The sequence below is a fragment of the Nicotiana attenuata genome, unplaced genomic scaffold (genome assembly GCF_001879085.1).
Source record: "Nicotiana attenuata strain UT unplaced genomic scaffold, NIATTr2, whole genome shotgun sequence".
Classification (NCBI taxonomy): domain Eukaryota; kingdom Viridiplantae; phylum Streptophyta; class Magnoliopsida; order Solanales; family Solanaceae; genus Nicotiana; species Nicotiana attenuata.
Genome location: NW_017672558.1, coordinates 11,865 through 22,589, shown reverse-complemented (window position 1 = coordinate 22,589; position 10,725 = coordinate 11,865).

The following is a 10,725-nucleotide window of genomic DNA, read 5'->3' as shown; positions in this document are numbered from 1 at the left end:
GTGCGGAAAAGACCTCGCACCTGCGGTGTTCCCCAATCCAACACACTTCCGCACCTGCGTCCTTCCCACCGCACCTGTGGCGTCGCACCTGCGGCAATAGCCTCGCATGTGCGATTATACCAGCAACAGACCAACTTCAGCAATGAGCCAAACTTCAAACTTGATCCGATAACGATCCGAAATACACCCGAGCCCCTCGGGACCTGAACCAAACATGCCAACAAGTCATATAACTCCATACGAACTTAAACCTTTGAATCACTTAAAACAACATCAAAACGACGAATCACACCTCAATTCGAAATCATAGAACTTTGAAACTTCAACTTCCACAACCGATGCCGAAACCTATCAAATCACGTACGATTGACCTCGAATTTTGCACACAAGTCACATATGACATTACGGACCTACTCCAACTTCCGGAATCGGAATCCGACCTCAATATCAAAAAGTCCACTCCCGGTAAAACTTTCCAAAACTCCAATTTTTGCCATTTCAAGCCAAATTCTACCACGGACCTCCAAATCACAATCCGAACGCGAACCTAAGTCCAAAATCACCCAACGGAGCTAACAGAACCATCCGAAATCCAATCCGAGGCCAAATACTGCATAGTCAAAACTTGGTCAAACCTTTCAAATTTAGAGCTTCTAGCTGAGAATCATTCTTCCAAATCAATTCCGAATAACCTGAAAACCAAAACTGACGATTCACATAAGTCATAATACATCATACAGAGCTACTCACGCCCTCAAACAACCGAGCGAGGTGCAAATGCTCAAAACGAACGGTCAGGTCGTTACATCCTCACCCACTTAAACATACGTTCATCCTCGAACGTGCCCAGAGTTGTTCCAAAATCCATCAACTCGCTGAATAATCTTGCTACGCACATACCCGAGGGTGATCCCACATCACCCTATCCCATATAAGTCCGATAACATAACATGACTGAAATTTCTTGATCCAACCTAGCCCATAAGCCTTAGAATCCAATTTCCACATCCGAAATTTTCTATAAGACCAGAATCTCGCATTTTCACACTGTATAAGTCTAAACAAGCTGTGACAAGCCAAAGTCATAACCCAAGATACAATCACATGATACACCACATAATTCAAACACTCATAGCGATAATTTCTAATCACAGTAGTTGCTTAAAACAACCAATTACCGGTAATAAACCTCTTATCAAACAAAGCCTCGTTCTAACACCTTCATATACTGCCAATGGTGAAAGAAATGCCGAAACTCATAACCATTCGTCATATCAACAATTTGTGGAACTCCCTCTCCTTCGATAGGAGCTTTAGAAAATTTCTAAACTGAATTTTGATATTATTCTTCCAACCACGCTGTAATCAATTCCAAAAGTATTCATTCTTGGTCCAATGACCCCATCTAATCCAACACGACCACTCTAGCAACATGACACATCAATACAATCTGAAGCCACAACCCGTGCAATCCGTGCCCCAATAAGTAATAGTCCAATTGTACTCAAACATGGAAAATGACATCCAATAAGAGAACCGTCCCGCAAGCTCAACAGGTATCACCACAACACAATGCTAAGAACCCATCACACACCGCAGAACCAAAACACACGAGTCTCACGCAATGGATCATACCTCAATACAACTCCGCTACAATGCGTGACCCCATCCAACCACTGGCCTATATTATACACCTCGAGCCTCCTTGCTTAAAATCAATAACCCCGCAAAATTTGACATCATGCACCAAAAGTGCATTACCATAACCAGGGAGAGCAAATAACACAATGCCACCATCCGGAAAGAACATGGCCAACGCGAAATCAATCACGCAATTACCTAAATACTTATCTAGCTCGAATATTCCGCTATAAAGCCCTAATAGAACCGCACCATGTGTGCATATAACCAATGATTCCCAAAACGACGAATCACACCTCAATTCGGAATCATTGAACTTTGAAACTTCAACTTCCACAACCGATGCTGAAACTTATCAAATCACGTCTGATTGACCTCAAATTTTGCACATAAGTCACATATGACATTAGGGGCCTGTTCCAACTTCCGAAATCGGAATTCGACCCCGATATCAAAAAGTCCACTCTCGATCAAACTTTTCGAAATTCCAATTTTTGCCATTTGAAGCCAAATTCTACCACGGACCTCCAAATCACAATCTGGACGCGCTCCTAAGTCCAAAATCACCCAACAGAGCTAACGGAATCATCAGAAATCAAATCCGAGGTCAAATACTGCAAAGTCAAAACTTGGTCAAACCTTTCAAATTTAAAGCTTCTAGCTGAGAATCATTCTTCAAAATCAATTCCGAATAACATGATGATCAAAACTGATGATTCACAATAGTCATAAAACATCATACAGAGCTACTCACGTCCTCAGACAACCGAGCGAGGTGCAAATGCTCAAAATGACCGGTCGGGTCGTTACATCCTCCCCACTTAAACATACGTTCGTCCTCGAACGTGCCCAAATTTGTTCTAAAAGCCATCAACTCGCTGAATAATCATGCTACGCACATACCCGGGGTGATCCCATCTCACCCTATCCCATATAAGTCCGATAACACAACATGACTAAAATTTCTTGATCCAACCTAGCCCATAAGCCTTAGAATCCAATTTTCACATCCAAAATTTTCTATAAGACCAGAATCTCTCATCTTCACACTGTATAAGTTGGAACAAGCTGTAACAAGCCATAGTCATAACCCAGGAGCAATCACATGATATACCACATAATTCAAACACTCATAGCGATAATTTCTAATCACAGTAGCTGCTCAAAACAACCAATTATCGGTAATATACCTCTTATCAAAAAAAGACTCGTTCTAACACCTTCATATACCGCCAATGATGAAAGAAACACGCCGAAACTCATAACCATTCGTTAGATCAACAAGTTGTGAAACTCCTTCTCCTTTGATAGGAGCTTTAGCAAATTTCTAAGCCGACTTTTGATATTATTCTTCCAACCACGTTGTAATCATTCCGATAGTATTCATTCTAGGTCCAATGACCCCATCTCATCCAACACGACCACTCTAGCGACATGACACATCAATACAATCTGAAGCCACAACCCGTGCAATCCGTGCCCCAATAAGTAACAGTCCAATTGTACTCAAACATGGAAATGACATCCAATAAGAGAACCATTCCGCAAGTTCAACGGGTATCACCACGATGCAATGCTAAGAACCCATCACACACCGCAAACCAAAACACATGAATCTCACGCAATGGATCATACCTCAATACAACTCCGCTACAATGCGTGACGCCATCCAACTGCTGGCCCATACTATACACCTCGAGCCGCCTTGCTCAAAATCAATAACCCCGCAAAATTCGACATCAAGCACCCAAAGGGCATTACCATAACCACAGAGAGCAAATAACACAATGCCACCATCCGAAAAGAACATGGCCAACGCGCAATCAATCACGCAATTACCTAAATACTCATCTGGCTTGAATTTTCCGCTATAAAGCCCTAATAGAACCGCACCATGTGTGCATATAACCAAGATTCACAAATCCTTGTAACATAGAAGGGTAACTCATAGATCATTTCAGAACACGAATAAGCTCAATAACAACTGAATGGCACATCCCACAACAATAGTAGTTCAGAGTCGACAAATCCGACCCGGTGTAGAATACACATCCATTTTTGGCCTACCAATGAACGCCAAATCAACTCTGGTCACCCACAATAGATAAATAACCCTCCAAAAGTCCACAATGACTGAATCACAACACCTACTATCTTCTGCCAACCTTGGCTACATTTTCACAGTTCACTACCACGAAACAATTTACTCATGAGAACTCCAGTCTCCAAATCCGTAGAACACACAAATCACCATATCTGATCTCAACTCCACCGCCTGAATGCCTAACACTTCTCAAATTACACGGTCATCCTATGAGGAATACTTCTATAATTCTTCTGTGCCACAAAGTAAAATTTGAACATCAGCAGTCGCTCAACTAGGAGAGCACCGCAATACCAATTAAGTATCCATAAATCAAAACACATCGCCCCTTCTGAAATGTATACTCTCATCAAGCCATACCAAATAGTAATGCCATTTACCTAGTCATCTGAAACCGTCCATGTTGCCTAAGAATTTATGACCTTCCTTTCAGACCGAACCGTGACCTTGCACTTGACAATTTCAATCCCACAAAACTCACCGCATATACTCTGCTATTATATGAAGAATACGAGAACTTCATAATCTGAAATCCACTCCGAATCACAAGCAACTACATACTCAATTGGACAAGGACTCTCCATTTGAACCCATCCAGGAGGAAATCACTATACATCACATGCTCCTCGCGCTGGTAGGAAATATACATCTCTAACCGTGGTAGAAACCATCAAGAACTCTCCAAATCCCATTTGCACAACAGTAAACCATCGGGACTGACTCCTTCTAACTCAACCAAGATACATAAGCCATCAAAAACCCAAGAGCAATGCCGCAAAACACCTGTAGAAACCCACTACATCATAAGCACCCAAAGAACCGGTCATATCCATTACCATGCCGATCCAACCTACTACCAAGCTGTCCTAATTCTCTGAGTCCCTTCCCAATTACCTTCAAATTGAAACTTTTCCTTGCTAGTACACTACTATCCTTAACTAAAACTTGCCTCGCAAACTTTAGCATAAAACCACACTGCCCTAAGGTTCATAAACCATTGTATTTCTTCTTAAGCACCCCCAAAAGTACCACAATCAAGATACCCGCTCAGAAGAGACCATCTGCGAATCTAAAGCCATTACCTTCGCCTTCCTGATACTGATATGTAGAATCCATAATGATATAGAAATTCCATAAGTCCTGACATCCTCCGATATAAATCTCAGTTTCTAGCCAAATACACATCCTGAAGATTCCCAGTTTCCACGTAAAAATCTTGAATTCATTGGAACCATTCTCGAGAGTCCTCCACTGTGCTCAAATCTGAATTAGACTGACCCAACGGACTGAACGACATGTGTCCCAGTAGCACTCCAACACCCACAGATGTAACTCCACCTTAATACAATCAAATAAATTCCTGCCCCATGCACATTACATCCTTCACCAATAACAACTCAAACCGTTCCGTAATTCTCATATACTCATAAAGCCTAATACAACCCATACCCAGAAATTCCTTTACTCAAGTCATCCTCGATCTCACCTTGTGTAGACTATAACTCATTCACAAGTATACCTCAAACCGAAACCAATACAACACATAACCGTGAAATCAACTCATCAATAGCGGACTCCCCACTTGGCTCAGAGCCATAGATCAAAACACATCATAAATCCCAATGCCCACACTTTATTATAGCCATAATACCGCAGTGAGATTTAACTGAATCCCCGTTAAGTTCATGCAACACAAACCATATAATACCTCATATCATTTTCAAATCTCATATTCATCCTCGTAACAGTCAATCCCACTCTCATAAGCGATCCTAACTCAAATTACAATACATATTTCACTGGTAAAAGAGAACTCCCAACAAACAATCATAGGGATCACACAAACCTCAGGACACCCCGCAGGAGATAGCCCAGTTGCTTTGAATCAAGGTGACCTCTCTCTATACCCTTCCATAGTCATAAACATTACGCAATCACTTAATCTTCCTGAGTCTGAACTCATATCACCACATGAAATTTACTTCAATCCTCAACTAATCAACATGAAAAGACCCTTCAACACACTCATAACTCGGGACTATACATCAATCAAGATGGAAATCAAGCACCAAATACTTCTTTCTACACTTCAAGTAGACCTTCTCATCACATTCAACTATTTGAACATATCTCGCTGTCACATCATACTCATCACGTAGCCATCCAGCCACAAATTCTACGAATAGGGACACTACCGAACATATAAATCCAAAAGCACGTGCTTACACAATCAACACCTCGGTCCTCAAACCACAGTCAAAACCCAGGCTCAAGTCCTCCAGACTGCCCATCATCAGCATACCAAAAACACTCTCGTACCTCTTCCATGTAATCACAAGTCGTCGATGTACAATTGATACGTGAGTGCTTACATGCGCATACGAATGCGTGAAGGAATTCAAAGAGTTACGCCTCAATTTGAATCAATGCCGCAAGATAAGGAATGAAAGATGGGAAGTATATCCTAAATGTCCTGTAGCCTCTCGAGGATAGATATGGATGTCATCATACCGATCCGCAAGACTCTACTAAATGCTTTCTCATGACTTGTAGAACCTATGAACCTAGAGCTCTGATACCAATCTGTCACGACCCAAAATCCACCAGTCGTGATGGAACCTAACCCAACCCGCTAGGTAAGCCAATTGACAATTATCCAATTCCATTTAACTAAATAAAACGCTTAAACAACAAAATTATCTAATTCTTATACAATTCCCAAGGACTGGTAGTACAAATCATGAGCTTCTAAGAATAGAGTTTACAAAGCAGATATGAAGAAAATACAACATCTATTCGAAAATTACATAAATAGAGTTTATAAATCTAAGGGTACTGTGAACAAGAGGCAGCTACAGCAAGAACGCAAGTACGCCTTCGAATCCAGCAACCATCAATCGTAGCAACCTCAGCATCTAGGATCTGCACGCAATGTGCAGGAAGTGCAATATGAGTACAACCGACCCCATGTACTCAAAAAGTGTGAAACCTAACCTTAGGTTAAAAGCAGTGACGAGCTGGCGCGTAGGTCGGGTCCAACAAAAATAACCAGTAGTAGTTCATACAGTGTACGTCGAATAAATAAATAAAGAAAAAGCTCGGAAATAAAGTGCTCAGCCTTTTCATAGTTTTTCGAAAAACAGTTCCACTTGTCAAATATATCAATGAAAGCCCAAATGCTCTACCGAAATCGTTTAAGATGTGAGTAAGTTTTGAAAACTGTAACTTTTTCCTAAAAATCCTTTCCACAATAGGTAAACATGTTTCGTTTCCTTTTTCAAATAACAAGTGTGAAATACCTCTCTATAACCACATATCAATGTATGTAAAAAGTCATGAATGATGTGATATCATACAACATGAGGAAAAATGTGTCTCTATGCATGTATGCAATATGTGCATGCCAGTGCCATGTACCTCAGAGATGTATCATGTACTCACACTCTCAGAGTACTCATCCTCACTGTATCACACCTTCCATTCATCATAATCAACCACTCGGTACTGTATATAGCCCATACGGCCCAGGGAAGATCCATCCCGGAATATATACGTCACTGACTATAAGTAACCCAGTGTCGAGGACCAGGCCAATCCAGCCTCATGGAGAAGATCCATCTCCATACCAAGGGAAGATCCATCCCCGAATATAATCAATCGCGCTCACAGGGGGTGTGCAGACTCCGGAGGGGCTCCTACAGCCCAAGCGCTATAATCCGCACGGACAACTCACGTGCTGAACAGACAACTCGCATGCTATAACATCAATATCAGAATCTGTACGGACAACTCAAGTGCTGTACGAATAACTCGCGTGCCATAGTCTTAATATCTCACGATCAAGCCCTCGGCCTCACTAGGTTATCAATCTCTCCAGTCTCACTCACGGGCTCACAATGTCATAAAAACTGAACCGTAACAATGATATGATGTATCAATAAGTAACAACTGAGACTGAGATATGATATGGATGCATGAATGTGACTGAGTAAGAAATATCAATGAATTCAATGAGATGACAGCAATAAACGACCACTATCGGTCCAAACAATAACAACATAAAGCCTAAGCATGATATCTAGCATGATTGGACAGCTCAGATACTTAATCGCATGGTGAAAATACAGATATCAACAAGAATAGGGCCAATATTCAGTGCCCTAGGAACAATAGAGTCCCAATTCACAAGGTACACGCCCACACGCCCGTCATGTAGCATGTGCGTCACCTCAACCCTAATCATATAACACATAATTCGGGGTTTCATACCCTCAACACTAATTTTAGAAGAGTTACTTATCTTAAACAAGCCAATTCCGGCCCCGAGCAAGCCTAGCGATGCTCCAAGAATGCCATCACGCGCGTAGCAATCTCCGAACGGCTCAAAACTAGCCAAAGCAACTTAAATACATCAGATAAAGCCCAAGAAAGCAATTACATTTAATAAAGATCGAATTCTACATCAAATCCCAAATCTGGCAAAAAATCACACCCAGGCCCACGCCTCAAAACTCGACAAAACTCAAGAAAACCGGCAAGCCATTCAATTATGAGTCCAACCGTACTAGTTTCACTCAAATCCGACTCCAAATCGGTGTTCAAAACTCAAAAATTCATATTATGAAACTTTAGGCCAAAACCCTCAATTTCCTCTTTCAATTCATCAACCAAAAGCTAAAATCAAAGATAGATTCATGAAATATAACCAAGACCGAGTAGAGAACACATACCCCAATCCTTGTGATGAAAATTGCTCCAAAATCGCCCCAATCCGCACTTGTAAATGTTAAAATGAAGCCAAAATAGCAAACCCTTGTATTTAACATTCTGTCCAGCATTTCTGCATATGCGGACACGTTAGCTGCTTCTGCGGCGTCGTTTCTACGATAAATCCTACGCTTCTGCGGAACCCACTTAAATTCGCATCTCCGCACCTGCACTCCTTATCCGCTTCTGCGACCTTGCAGGTGCGAAAAAGACCTCACACCTGCGGTCTTCCCCAATCCAACACACATCCGCACCTGCGTCCTTCCCACTGCACCTGCGGTGTCGCACCTGCGGCAATAGCCTCGCAGGTGCTATTACATCAGCAACAGACCAACTTTAGCAATGAGCCAAACATCAAACTTGATCCGATAATAACCCGAAACACACTCGAGCCCCTCGAGACCTGAAATAAACATTCCAACAAGTCATATAAGTCCATACGAACTTAATCGAACCATTGAATCACTTAAAACAACATCAAAGCGACGAATCACACCTCAATTCGGAATCATTGAACTTTAAAACTTCTACTTCCACAACCGATGCCGAAACCTATCAAATCACGTTCGATTGACCTCAAATATGCACGCAAGTCATATATAACATTACGGGCCTGCTCCAACTTCCGGAATCGGAATCTGACCCCGATAACAAAAAGTCCACTCCCGACCAAACTTTCCAAAATTCCAATTTTCGCCATTTCAAGCCAAATTCTACCACGGACCTCCAAATCACAATCCGAACGCGCTCCTAAGTCCAAAATCACCCAATGGAGCTAACGAAACCATCAAAAACCCAATCTGAGGTCAAATACTGCAAAGTCAAAACTTGGTCGAACCTTTCAAATTTAAAGCTTCTAGTTGAGAATCATTCTTCCAAATCAATTCCGAATAACCTGAAAACCAAAATCGACGATTCACATAAGTCATAATACATCATACGGAGCTACTCACGCCCTCAGACAACCGAGCGAGGTGCACATACTCAAAACGAACGGTCAGGTCGTTATATATATATAACACACTCACACATAAATATTATTAAATTTATATTTTAATTATTATAAAATTGTGTTTCCGACCGAAATCGGTGGGAAATATTTAAGTATAAGCGATATTACTTTTTTGTCATGGGCAGTAAATATTAATTTTAGACTTTCCGACCGAGTTTGGTCGGAAATTTGGAAAAAGGTTAATAAAAAATTATTTTTGTACATTATATACAAGTTTGACCAGGTGTGGGTCAAATATTGACTAATTTCCGACCGAAATCGGTCGAAATTTTTATTTTTTTGCTGTGGGACCATTGTTTCTGTTATCAGAAAAATATTTGTTGAATTTTGTGACTAAATACACATATTTACGACCGATTTTGGTTGGGTTTTCTTCCGACCGATTTCAGTCAGTATGGCTTGGATGAAAAATGACAGTTTTCTAGTAGTGATGGCGGAAGTAGTGATGGTGTTATGGTGGCTGTTTTAGCTGGTTTTGGAGATAAATAGTAGCTCCAAAATCGAGTATTTGTGCACTTCTCCATTGTATTTCACCCTTTTTGTAAAAAATAAGCATGATTTGGTTTATTTGGTGCCAAAACAGGCCGCCACCCCCATTGCTAAACACTTGTCGTTGTCTTGCAAATTTTGGAGATTAAAATTGGCATTGCACCAAACAATGTGGCCTTTTCATAATTTTTCTTTTCTTTTTAGATAACGGATAGAATCGGGTGTGATAAAGGATGAAAAATGCATGTTTTTCTTATGTGTAGGAACAAACTTGCGCAGAAAAGGATCAAATGGGAGAAAAATTGGTGAAAAAAGAGCTGAAGAGAAAAGTCCGGGACAGCGAAGCACGGTTCACTTTGCCGGACCGGGACCGTAGCAGAAAAAAATCAGCTTTTCCAATTCGAATTAGGAGAAGCCAAATTTGTCACAACTCAACCCTAAACCATATAAATATGAGAGTTAGCCACTTTTTGAAGGGAGGGGCGGGGAAGAATTTGGAGAGGCAAGAACACGCTTGGAGCAAGGAGAAGGATTCAACTTCATGTTTTTTCCTCTTTCTTCCTAATTGTCCATTGTTATGAATTATAATCTTGTATTTGTGCAAACAATTAAGAATAGCTAAATTCTCATCTAGGGTTTGATGGAACCTCTTGGAGGATGAATTTTTGTTGCGTTTAATATAAGTTTTCCATTGGAGTTTCTCTACTTATTC